We start from the raw sequence: 12,224 nt of genomic DNA on the forward strand, positions 1-12,224 counted from the left end.
GATGGATCATTTAATCATAATTAGAATACTTCAGGTTTTTCAGAGGTTAACCTTTTTTTTTTTTCAAGTTTAATATTATGTAAAAGATTGGTAAATGAAATCCTTTCAGATACCTCAAAACAAACTAAAGTCTTTATAAAAGTTTTTAGGTTATTGAATATTTTAGCAATTATATTTCTGTACAGTCTTCTAAAACACACATAACCACAGTCAAATTAACTATTGATTTTGAAATACAGAGCAATAGTTAACAGAAGGTAAGTTAATGGATATAGGTGTATAATGACCAGTTGAGTAAATCTCTTTGGACATAAAAGATAACAGATCTTACTTATTACCTTGAAACAACAGAGGTATAACCATAGTTCTGTGCTTCGGGATATGATTAATGAACTCTGTCTTCAGTTGTATTAAGAATTGAGTGAAAGTTTAGCTACCAAAGAACATATACATCACTCCAAAAAGAAGCTTCACTATGTACAATTCCCTTGGAGACAGTAGAGAATCTTAAGAAAAATAAGCACTGAAAAGTCAATAGTTGGATGTCTTCTAGGGAAGGCAGTCAACTAACTGTGTAATGAATCACTGCAAATTGAAACTAGAAGCAAATTATAGATTTTTGAGTTTTAGGCAAAAAAATAATTTGTTAACCAAATAATGCACCCTGATCTGAATGCATAAATGAAAAAAATAAGACAGCTCAATAAAAATCCACCAGCAGTTATTCAGGATTTATATTCAACAAATCTCTCTCTTTCATATATTTATAAGTTAAATTTAAAAAAAATTAAAAAATTAAGAATTAGAAAACAGGAAAGGAAAGATACCAAGATGTATTCTTCATTTATTTCTTATATTTTTTATTTTGAAATATCCCTTAATAGATGTATGATTTTAATGATGCATTTTAGCCCAAATAAATACCAAGAACAAAACAGTAGCGATTTAATCTAGGCAAATATCAACAAAGTACACTTACCCTACTATTCCATCAGAATATTTTTTTCTCCAGTAAATAGAGTAGTTCTGTTTTGAGTGATTGATTTTTACTGATTCTGCCACCAGATATAACAGCAATAAAACCAACTCAACTGTAATTTTAGTGAAGCAGCTCTCTGAAACCATTCTAATTCACAAAATATATAGTTATATCAGCTTTTTAAAATCTCTATTGTCTATATACACCATAAAGTTGTCAGGAGTCTGAAAGTGTTATTGATACAGCCTCTCGCGGTGCTTTCATGGGAAGGTGGCACCTAAAGTTGTCTTTCAATACACTTTGCCTTTCACATGCTTTTAATCCATTACAAGCAAATAGAAACCAAAAATAATAAAGGTAATCAAAACACCATGCTTATGACAAATCAATTATTTAATTATATGGCATTTAAGTAAAGCTGAGTCATTGATTCATTAAACACACGGAACCAAACATTAACCCAATTATTAATTCAATAGTGAAGCCCTGATGAAATTTCCATGGATAATGACGGTTCTACCGCACACTTGCAGCTAAGTGGAAATTCACATGCCAGCTCAACTCTATTTAAGACAGGAGCGGGCAATCATAAAGTTAAGATTGGAAGATTTTCTATGACTCATTTGCTTTTCTAACTAAGAAGTATCCATTAATGATTATCTCCTTGAAGTAACTACATGATTTTATTACTATTATTTTTTCATTTTAACTGTTATGGTAATGTCAATTTGGGAAATCCAGGGGATGAGAATACCAACACACAGTAATAATTTGTGATACCTTGCCTATTTACTCACTTGCTTCTATAATTTAATTCATGATATATTTATTTCCTCTATCCTATGTAGTTCTCTGGTCTCTACTCAACGTACAGAATAAATTATGATACTTTAATGTGCCTAATTAAAAGACATATTTGATGGATGATTGGATTTTGTATTCAGGATAAACATATTGAAATGAACTTGTTTCATGTGATTTACTACTAACCCGATTTGAAACCTATTATAAGATATGAATGTATGGGAAAGGCGGGGTTGTTAACAGTGTGGAAACTGTAGAAAAATTAAATAAACAAGAGGAGAAAATCTTAGCTCTAAAAATCTTGAAGAGATATTCAGTTTAGCTGTAAAAACCTGAGATTAGGATACTTTTCGGGTGTAGAGGAGTGCCAGTCTTGGTGGAGAGCTTTCAGTCCTGCTAAGAGGGTACCACGATATACACTTGGCCCTGAAAGCACATGACCATGTGCACGAATTAAAAAAACAACTCTTTCTTGGCAGTTTGTGCTCCAGCATAAGTATTATTCTTTGCTCAGCCTCTTTCGCATCATGGAATCCATTCCTGTGCGTATAACCTGGGAACAGTTCTAATCCTAAATCTCCTCATGTAAGCTTTTTATTATCTTCATTGTTACTTAAGATATAATCCAGAAGGTGACTAGTTTCAAACTTTTAGACTCTCACGCAACAAATATTTTACAACATGTATTTTAGACTCTAGCGCCATAGATGCATCTAAAACTTTCAGGTACATGAAAAAGATTCTTAACATAATATCCAGAATCCAGTTTTGTGCATATACATTTCAATAGGATGAAAGATGCCACAGAGGTCAACAGTTCTAAGGGATGTTATTATCGTCAGAGCAGGCACAAAGCGTCCAGTGTGCTAAACAAACAACTGCCTACATAGTTAAGTGGATGTAGAAGGAGAGAGTTTTCTGCACTGATGGTCCTTTTGTTTGGCTGAGGGGAGACATTTTGATCTGGGACTCTGACTAAGGCTTCCAGAACTTCATCCTAAGGGAAACCACCTGTGCTGACTCAATTGATCGCATACTGGTGGCCAGTGGTAGCCCACGCCAGGGTTTGCTTGTTTCACAGTATTGGCCAGTGCAATGCTATAAATCTGAATTTGTTTTCGGCATTCAAAACTTCAGGAGACTCCTCATAGCCATCAGAATTTTTATCTTCCATTTAGAAACCAGAAGCACAGCAACACTAAGACCACTTTTTAAATTAAAAGTATCAACTGGAGCTGAGTAGAGCTGATTGTTTGTTTAGAAGGAGCCGCTAACACTCCTGGGGTTTCCCCTACACTGAGGCTGCCTGTTACCTGTACTAAAGCCTGACCTCGCTCATCTACATTATGGCCGCCACTAACAACCAGTGTGACCCCTTATCATCCTTAAGTAAGTCTACGGTGACCATCTGCAGTTACAGGGCTGCATTAAGGGTTTTACTTCAAGGCTCCCTTCATCCTCCCAGGCCAGAAAATTGTTTCTTTGCTTTGTCCTTAGAGAGTTGCATATGCCATTGACTATCCTTTTCTGCTCTGGGACCATTTTTTTGTCCGAGTATTTCTGTGTTATTTTAATGTCTTTCATTATAATCAAGGGCAAATAAATCAAAAAAGAGGTTTAAGCTATGTTTTAAAGAAATAATAAGCTGAAAAAATTACAAGTTTTAATGCCAAGGATAGAGATTAAAATAGTGGCTGAGATTCTGAGCACTAGGACCATATCTGTGTGTGTCTATGATGTATGATCTTTATTTCTGTCAAGATCTCATTTTTCTCTGGCATATTTCACAAACCACGTGTTGAGAACCATGTATAATATTAACCTTCCCTTTTCCCCATATTCTACTATTTCTCTCGCAAACCTCCTCTTTGTCTGCCTTAAAAAAATTGAATAAGTTAAAAAACACAAGGAGTAATGCAACAAACAATAATTACTAAGTATCCAGACATAACAAATATTAAGTCAGTTTTATTTTGATATCAATATTAAAGAATCATTTGATCGCACTTTCAACTGACTTACCTCTCTCTTTCTGAAGAGTCACCACTATCATTAATTTTATAGGTATGTTTCCAGTGTTAATCTTCATGTTTTTATTACAGAAAAATATATCATTCTGTTGATTTGTGGGTTTAAATAAATATAAATTCTATTATAGCATATGCATAATTAAGCAACATGTTTTTCCAAAGCCATGATTTTTAAAAATGTATTCACATTAATACTTATAGATTCAGTTCACATATTTATATTCTGTATAATATTTCATTATAGATACATTATATACATCTAAATACACACACATATATGTATACCCTACTAATAGACTTTTAATTTTTTCCCAAATGTGGCCACAGCAATTCTTCCTGAAAGATATTTTTTCCATTCCTTTATTTCACTTGGTTTCAAGAATAAGTCTTGTAAACAGCATGAAACTGAGTTATATTTTTAATTTAATTGGATAAATTTTTCTTAATAGGCTATTTAAATGTCTTCATTTATTTTGATTTAGTTCTAACATACTTATTGCTATCTTCTATTCAGTATGTTTGTTTTTCTTTGTCCTCTTTTTCTCCTTTCCTACCTTCCTTTTGATTGACCAAGTATTTTTTTATTCCTTTTGCTCATCATTTGTCTTAGATGTCCTAATCTTTTTCAGTTACCATTCATTTTTTAATGCTTGTATTTAATAATCAGGTATCAATAACTTTATTCTCTCGAATGCTGTGAATATCTTAGAGTGCTTTAACACTGAGCTCCCTAATTCTATCTTCCATATTATTGTTCCAAAAATTTTGTATTTTAATTCCCACAAATTAGTATTTTTATAGTCAACATTTATTAATTTTATGAATGTGTTACTATTTGCTTCCTGGATTAATTTCTTTGTCTACCATTGACTCTCACTTATAAAGACAGAATTTAAAATTAAAGACTGAAAGAACTACTAAAGAACTACTAAAAGGAACTAATATGGTTTGGAAAAAAACTATGAGGAAATAAGGAGTTTCAAGAAGGGATGATAAGCCAAGAAATCGGTTAATGTGTGTACATTTTTTAGCTTGAATTGTTATTAAAATTTTACTTATTTTATTGAAGTCAGAGTGAATGTATCCTTGAGCTTTTCCTCATTTTTGGAATTTACTGCGCTTTTTTGGTGGCATCTCTGCCAGATATCTTCTGTGTGTCTTCACAAATTCATTCTTACCTCCCTCCTTATGTGTGACCTATATGGAATTGCATCAATGGATTCCTCAATTTTCTGGCTTCGAGTTGGCTTTGTCCATTGGAAGCCGCAGCAGGGCACTGGAGAAAGAAGAACAAAAGTAGGGTGTTTACTACCCAATTATCCTTCTGGATATATAACATCTCCCTTATTCTGTCTTCTGGGGCCTGTTGCTTCTAGCCCTGGGTTACTACAGAGTTCCTTGTGGTTTCATAGACCCCACTCCTACCTTTGTAGTCACTTTGTAAATAAACTCTTTAAATTATTATAATTTGAGTGTGGTATTTATTCCTGTTGGGATAAATATCTTGTAATCCTTTGGGCAATTTTGGGGGGGTATTTGCATAGAAAATAGATATATTTGTGACAGAACACAGACATCAAAGATGTATACATAAAGTCCAACCTTATTATTCAAATCTTCTGTATCTTTATTTTTATGAATTTAATCTATTATGCTCAAAGACCAGTAGTTCTGTATTTAAATCTCCCTATACATTTATGCATTTGTCCATTTCTCTTTGAATTTCCAGCTGTTTTAAAAATAGACTTTATTACCATATATTTAAGAATACAGAGCGTCTTGATTCATAAATCCTTATTATAAACATTATTGTTTGACTTTTACTCACCTTATTATTTCCCTTTATTTCTCAGGGATGTGTAATTTTCTTAGATATTAATATTCATATCTTTTCTTTTTTACCTATTTTGACTTGGATGTATTTTCCCAAACTCTTAGCTGGACTTTTAGCATCCTGTGCAGTTAAATTTGTCTCTTTTAAGTAATATATATCCTTTGCTTCTTTTAGCAATAATATTAACAACAATAAACCCTTATACAAGGTTTCTAAGTGTGGGCACTGTTCTAAGAGCTTTTCTTATTTAAACTAATTGAATCATCCTCATGACCCTATGGGTGGGTATGTTATAACCCCCCTCTTATCGCTGAGGAAACTAAAGCCCAGAGTTTTAAAACAATGTCAAACATTAGCAAGCATAAGACCAGGTCTGTACTCTCAGGCTTTCTGCCTCCAGAGCCTGTGTTCTTAGCCACTGTACTACACTGCTACTCATAGTAGCAAATTCACGTTATTGGAGGCATATCTGATATGTGTGGTCTTAAGTCAATTGCACTGGCTTAACTGTTCCTTTAGCTGAATAAAGACAAAAAAGATACAATATTTCTCCTCCTCCCATTTAAGATGAGGTATTTAGTGTGTTCTCACACTCTCATTTTGGGACTATGTTAATTCAGTGTGGGTTTATAATAGCAGAGGGTATTTTAATAACACAATATTATTAAATGTAATAACATTTAAATACTCTCTCTTTCCAAATTGCATTCTTTGCTTTTATTTTCCTCAATTTTCACCCTTATTATTATTATTACTTATTTCACAAGATTTACATTTACTATTTGATGCTTATATCTCATATATTCTTCATTTGTAATAGGACTTTTCAGTGTTAAGTTCTTACTTCATCTTACTTATTATAGCTTATTTATGCATGTATATAAATATATATATATATCTGTATCCATAGTCTGTATTCATACCTATCTCTACATTTATATCTGATATAATTGGAAAATATATTAATATATATAAATATAGGAATATACATATATATTATCATTTCTTACATATTTAACAATGAATTCCCATTGGCCTTCACAAACTAAATGAAAATGAGTACAGAATTGCTCAGCTTATTAGCACATTTTCTCAAAACTATGTTTCTTACAACCAACATGCTTTCTTTCAACATTCACTATTGAAAAAGGAAAGTCTAACATAGGTCGTTTTTTATTTGTATGCATTTTTATTTTCAAAATTTTATGCAAGTTTTTACTGTAATTTTGCAAGTACATTAGAATCATGGGTTTTATTGTCTTAATTATGCTAGAAAAAACTGTGATCTTTTTCAGAGGAAAATCTTGGTTCCTTTTTTGTGGCAGGAAACCTTTTTCATACTTCTACCCAATTTATTCTGGATTCTTTTTCAATGTCCATGTGTTGAAGGCTTGCGCTTGTATTTCTAATTTTCCTATAATCTTGATTGCCTATTGATAGCACTCAAAAAGGGGTGTGTGTGTGTGAGAGAGAGAGAGTGTGTGTGACTGTAAGTGAGCTGTGACCCTTATTCCAAACCTTCGCTCCTTTGCCTCTTGACAACAGGTTCAGTGAACCTGATACCATAAATGCACATTACATGAACCTAGTAGAGAGCATATTCTGACATATGTGAATGGTTAGTTTAATACATGTTTACTCAGAATGCATTAATTATAGATACCAAAACGTGTATAGAGAGAGACCAATCTCTACAATAGCCATGAATAAGCTACCTGTTTAGACAAAGAATAAGTTTCCTTTGTCTTTCTGCATCCTCTCTTCTCAGGACCCAGGCAATGGCTAGTCATCAGAGATATTATCTAGAATAATGAAAGTACAGGTTTTTTAGAATATAATTTACGGCTACTGATTCAGAGGTAGACTCATCTTTCCTTCTTACCCCCCTATTTGATGTAAAACATATGCGTTTGGGGTTAACATACTGATGATTTTTTTTTTTTTTGCTAAGTTAAGGCTTATATACATTGATCCCTTATTTTCATTGTGTCCTATGAATGTGTTGTCTGTTTCTTTAGAAGGAAGATCTAGAACATTTTTTGCCATTAGTATATTTCTTAAGAGCAACCACTTTGTGCCCACTACTAAGAAAGTTTCTTTTCTTTTTTTCTGATATTTTGAATTTTATTCCAATGTTTGAAATTACTATTTTAGCTTCTAAAATATGATATAGAATTAATGAATGCAGAAGATGGCTGTCATAGATCAAGATATAGGAATCCATTAACATAACATAATTAATTGTGTTTAATATATACACTTAGATTTCAATTTATACCAAGTTGCAAATGAAAGTCTGTAATAAATGCAGATCGTGGAGAAAATGCTGATTGAGCTCAGTAAGTAGCTTTTGTGCTTTTAATCTTGTTTACCATGTCATGCTAAATATATTGGAGCCATAAACATGATTGGGTATGACATTATATAAAAGAGACTTAATCAAATACTAAACATTTAACTTAATTAATTTTATAATTTTTATATATATAAATTAATGCCTAAGAGACTAAATATCATAATCTAGTATATAAAACCCAGAGATATTTTTACTGAAAAAATGATGATCTTACTACCCATGAAAAGTGTTATTATTTGACTAAGAATGCATCTTAAAATTGCTGTTTAGTGTGTATCCTGCCCAATGGTCTCTAAATTTTTGTAAACTGTATAACTGGTGTATGCAAAGATGAACTCTATGCTTTTAAAGTATTCTTGGAATTTTTTTACTAATCTTAATTTCTTGTACTTATTCCTTAGACCTAACATCACATATTAGTCATCTCATTTATTCTTATCAGAGCATCCTTCCTACAAATGCCTTACCATCCATTCAATTCCTGTACATTCTGAAATTCTTAATCAAGCCACACTGCCTCCAGGAAGCTGCCAACCTTTATTTACTGTTCTCTTCTACATCTAAACAATATCATGCATCCATTCCATGCTATTTTGCATAAAATGACCGACTGTGGTGTTACAATAGTAATACATACAAATAGTTATTTAATAAAAACTTGATTGACCATCTGCTATTTTTGAGTAAGATACTGAGTGTGCAAAAGAGCAACTATAATGATGAATCCAAGAACCCAATCTAATCTGGAAAGAAATGTTTGATAATACAATTTATTGGAGTCAATTGATTTGAGTTCTAAATGAGGTGGAAAGAATAGATGCAGCAAAGGAAACAATTAACAGACAAAAACAACCTACTGAATGGGAGAATATATTTGCAAATGATATGTCTGGTAAGGGATCAATATCCAAAATATATAAAGAGCTCATACAACTCAAAAAAAATCCAATTTTAAAATGGGCAGAGAAAAATAAAATAAAATAAAAATGGGCAGAGGACATTTTCTAAAGAATACCTACAGATGGCCAGCATGCAGCTGAAAAGATGCTCAACATGACTTATCATTGGGGAAATGCAAATCAAAACCACAGTGAGATATCACTTCACACCTGACAGAATGGAAAAATGTCTTTTATCTAAAAGACAGCAAAAAACAAACGTAGGCGAGGATGTGGAGAAAAAGGGAACCCTCATGTACTCTTGGTGGGAATGTAAATTGGTACAACCACTATGAAAAATATTATGGAGGTTCCTCAGAAAATTAAACATAGAATGACCACACAATCCAGGATTCCACTTTCAGGTATTTATCTGAAGTAAACAAAAACACTCATCCAAAAAGATATGTACATCCCAACGTTGCATTGCAGCATTATTTACAATAGCCAAGATATGGAAGCAACCTAAGTGCCTATAAATAGATGAATGAATAAATAAGTCATGATATATATACATATTCGTGTGCATAGACACAATGGTATGTATACATATATATGTATAAACACAATGGAACATTACTCAGCCATAAAAAGAATGAAATCTTGCCACTAGTGACAACTAGGATGCACCTAGATGGTATTATACTAAATGAAACAAGACAGCCAAAGAAAGACAAATACTGTATGTGGAATCAAAAAAATAAATAAATGAAACAAATGAACAAACATAACAATCAGAAATAGACATAGACACAGAGAACAAACTAGCGGTTGCCAGCGGGGAGGAGTGTTGGGGGATGGGCAGAATTGGAGAAAAGGATTAAGAGGTACAAACTTCCAGTTATAAAATAAATAAATCATGGGAATGTAACATATGGAATAGAGAATGTAATCAATAATGTTGTAATAACTTTGTATTTGTTACACATGGTTACTAGACTTAGAGTAGTGATCATTTCATAATGTATAAAAATATTGAATTACTATCCTGTAAACCTGAAACTAATATAATATTGCAAGTCAATTATACTTCAAGTAAAAACATAAAAATAAATAAGGCAGAAAGATTATTTCAGAGGGGTCCTGAGCAAATGAGCAAGGTGAATGGAAACGAATGGTCAATTTTTGGTTGGCACAATTTTTGGTTACACTAATGCTAAGGATAGGGCACAAGGTAGAGCCTGGGATGGAGTGGTAGTGATATTAAGGTCAGATTGCAAGATGGGTCACCCCTGAGGATAGCAAAATATTCAAGCACCCTCCTTGATGCCAAGAGCATAGTATCTGCTCTCATCCTGTCTGAGTTCCACTTTTTTCTGGTTTTGTTAAGCCCTATTGTACTCTTTGTGTAGATCATATATGCTAGGATTTGGTTACTTCCTGTGTTTAAATTCAAACTCTGAAAAATGTGAATATTCGATTTCTTCTTTGACAACAAACCTTTCCCAATAGATGTCTGCAGAAGATGTTTTCCTTCTATTGTTTTCTAGAAGCTATACCCTCTTGTGTTAAAACCATAATGGATTTGTCTGTCTCCTTGGTCTTTCACCTATCCTTTCAGCCTGATGAGCTCTCTCCTGTTGTCTTTGTTGTACTATATTAATTCTGAAATGTGTATTCCATTCTCTCTGACAGGAAGAATTCCTGTTTTAGTTAAATGTTAAAAATGCATTATCTCCATTGCATTAAATCATGACATATTCTATGTTGCCCCTTTTCATATTCCTTTGGCATTAGTAGTTCAGAGATTTCACCATTTAATTCCTTCATCTCTCCTATCATGAGGATTAGACTTGCTCTACTGAATGGTTTCACTGTTTTCTTCAAGTAAAACCAAAAATTGCACTGAGTTAGTTTGGTGCAACAAGATCTCATTAAGTTACTAAAATTCTTTATTATTTTTTGCTATCATTACTTTCTGTAATACTGATGCTTTTTATGGCTTCAACTTGGGACAACTATCAGGAAATGTTATATTTGATAAAATTAAGATAATCAAAGACATAAGAAGCCAAATTATGAAAACATCTGAATTAAAAAGAAAATGACAGCTATACTCTTGGCAAAAATGCAGCTCAAAAAAGTATCCTTCCATAAAACAAACCTGATTAGTTTACTTCGCTGATTTTAAAAATGTACAATTATTCAATTATTCTCTATTACCTATAGCAATTTCTATATGTCTTTTTTGGACATATACCCACCTTAATAGAAAAATATTGAACAAAATTTTTCAGTAACCTCCAAAAGATGTATATGTATTTATATTTAAATTGTACTCATACATTATTCTACAAATATATTCTATAGAATAATGTACATATATAACTAGATTTCCTAAAGGATCAGGGAAATATAAATGAAGGTCTATTTTCTCCCACATTCTAGGGGTTCATCTTACTTAACCCCCAGCACACACATTCAGTCTCCTGTGGCAACCATGGACCTAGAACATGAGTCAGCAAACTATGGTTTGCAGGTAAAATCAAATACACCATTTTCTAAAAAATAAAGTTTTATTGAAACACAGCCACGCCCATTTGTTTACATATTGTCTATGGCTGCTTTCACATTACAATAATGAATACTTATAACAGCCTATATGGCCCACAAAGGCCTGACCTATCTTCTAGATAGAAGTTCTGTCTTCTGTTTTGTCAGCAATACCACTCAATCTCCAAATACCCGTAGTTCTTTTCTTAGTGTATTCCTCATTGCTTTCATAGTATATCATGTGTTTTCACACAACTACACCTTTAAGCATGTTTTTCCCTTTGCCTAGAATGCCTTAGTGGAGGTCTTTTGTTTAGTTCCTCATAGCATTCCCCTTATTTTTTTTTTAAATTGCCTCCTGCCTGTGACCTTTATGGGGTTATCAATTGTGGGCAATAAACTTTGTCTGTCTGGTTGGAAATAAGATAGCCAAGCTAGGCAAATGTAACTCTGTCTCAGAGATTTGAATCTCAAGTAGAAACTCAGAAAAAATGCTATCGGACTAGCTTTTCAATGGCTGCGTGCTCATGAAAGGGTTCACAAAACCCCACTACTGAGATTCTTGGAAATGTTGTTATATACATCAGTCATGTGGTCTGGTCATTCAGGTCTTCCTTTGATTTTGTAAAATATGTAATATCTTTCTAATACATTTATGTTTTTACTTAAGCTAACCCTGATCTAACATTATTTGTAAATGTGACCAAGTCTATCAGGATCTCATGTGTCAATTAAAAATTGTCCATATTCTTGCGAGAAAAGTTTTTAGAAGTTATTAATAACCAAAGTG

This window comes from Hippopotamus amphibius, chromosome 6 (genome assembly GCF_030028045.1).
Source record: "Hippopotamus amphibius kiboko isolate mHipAmp2 chromosome 6, mHipAmp2.hap2, whole genome shotgun sequence".
Taxonomy (NCBI): Eukaryota; Metazoa; Chordata; class Mammalia; order Artiodactyla; family Hippopotamidae; genus Hippopotamus; species Hippopotamus amphibius.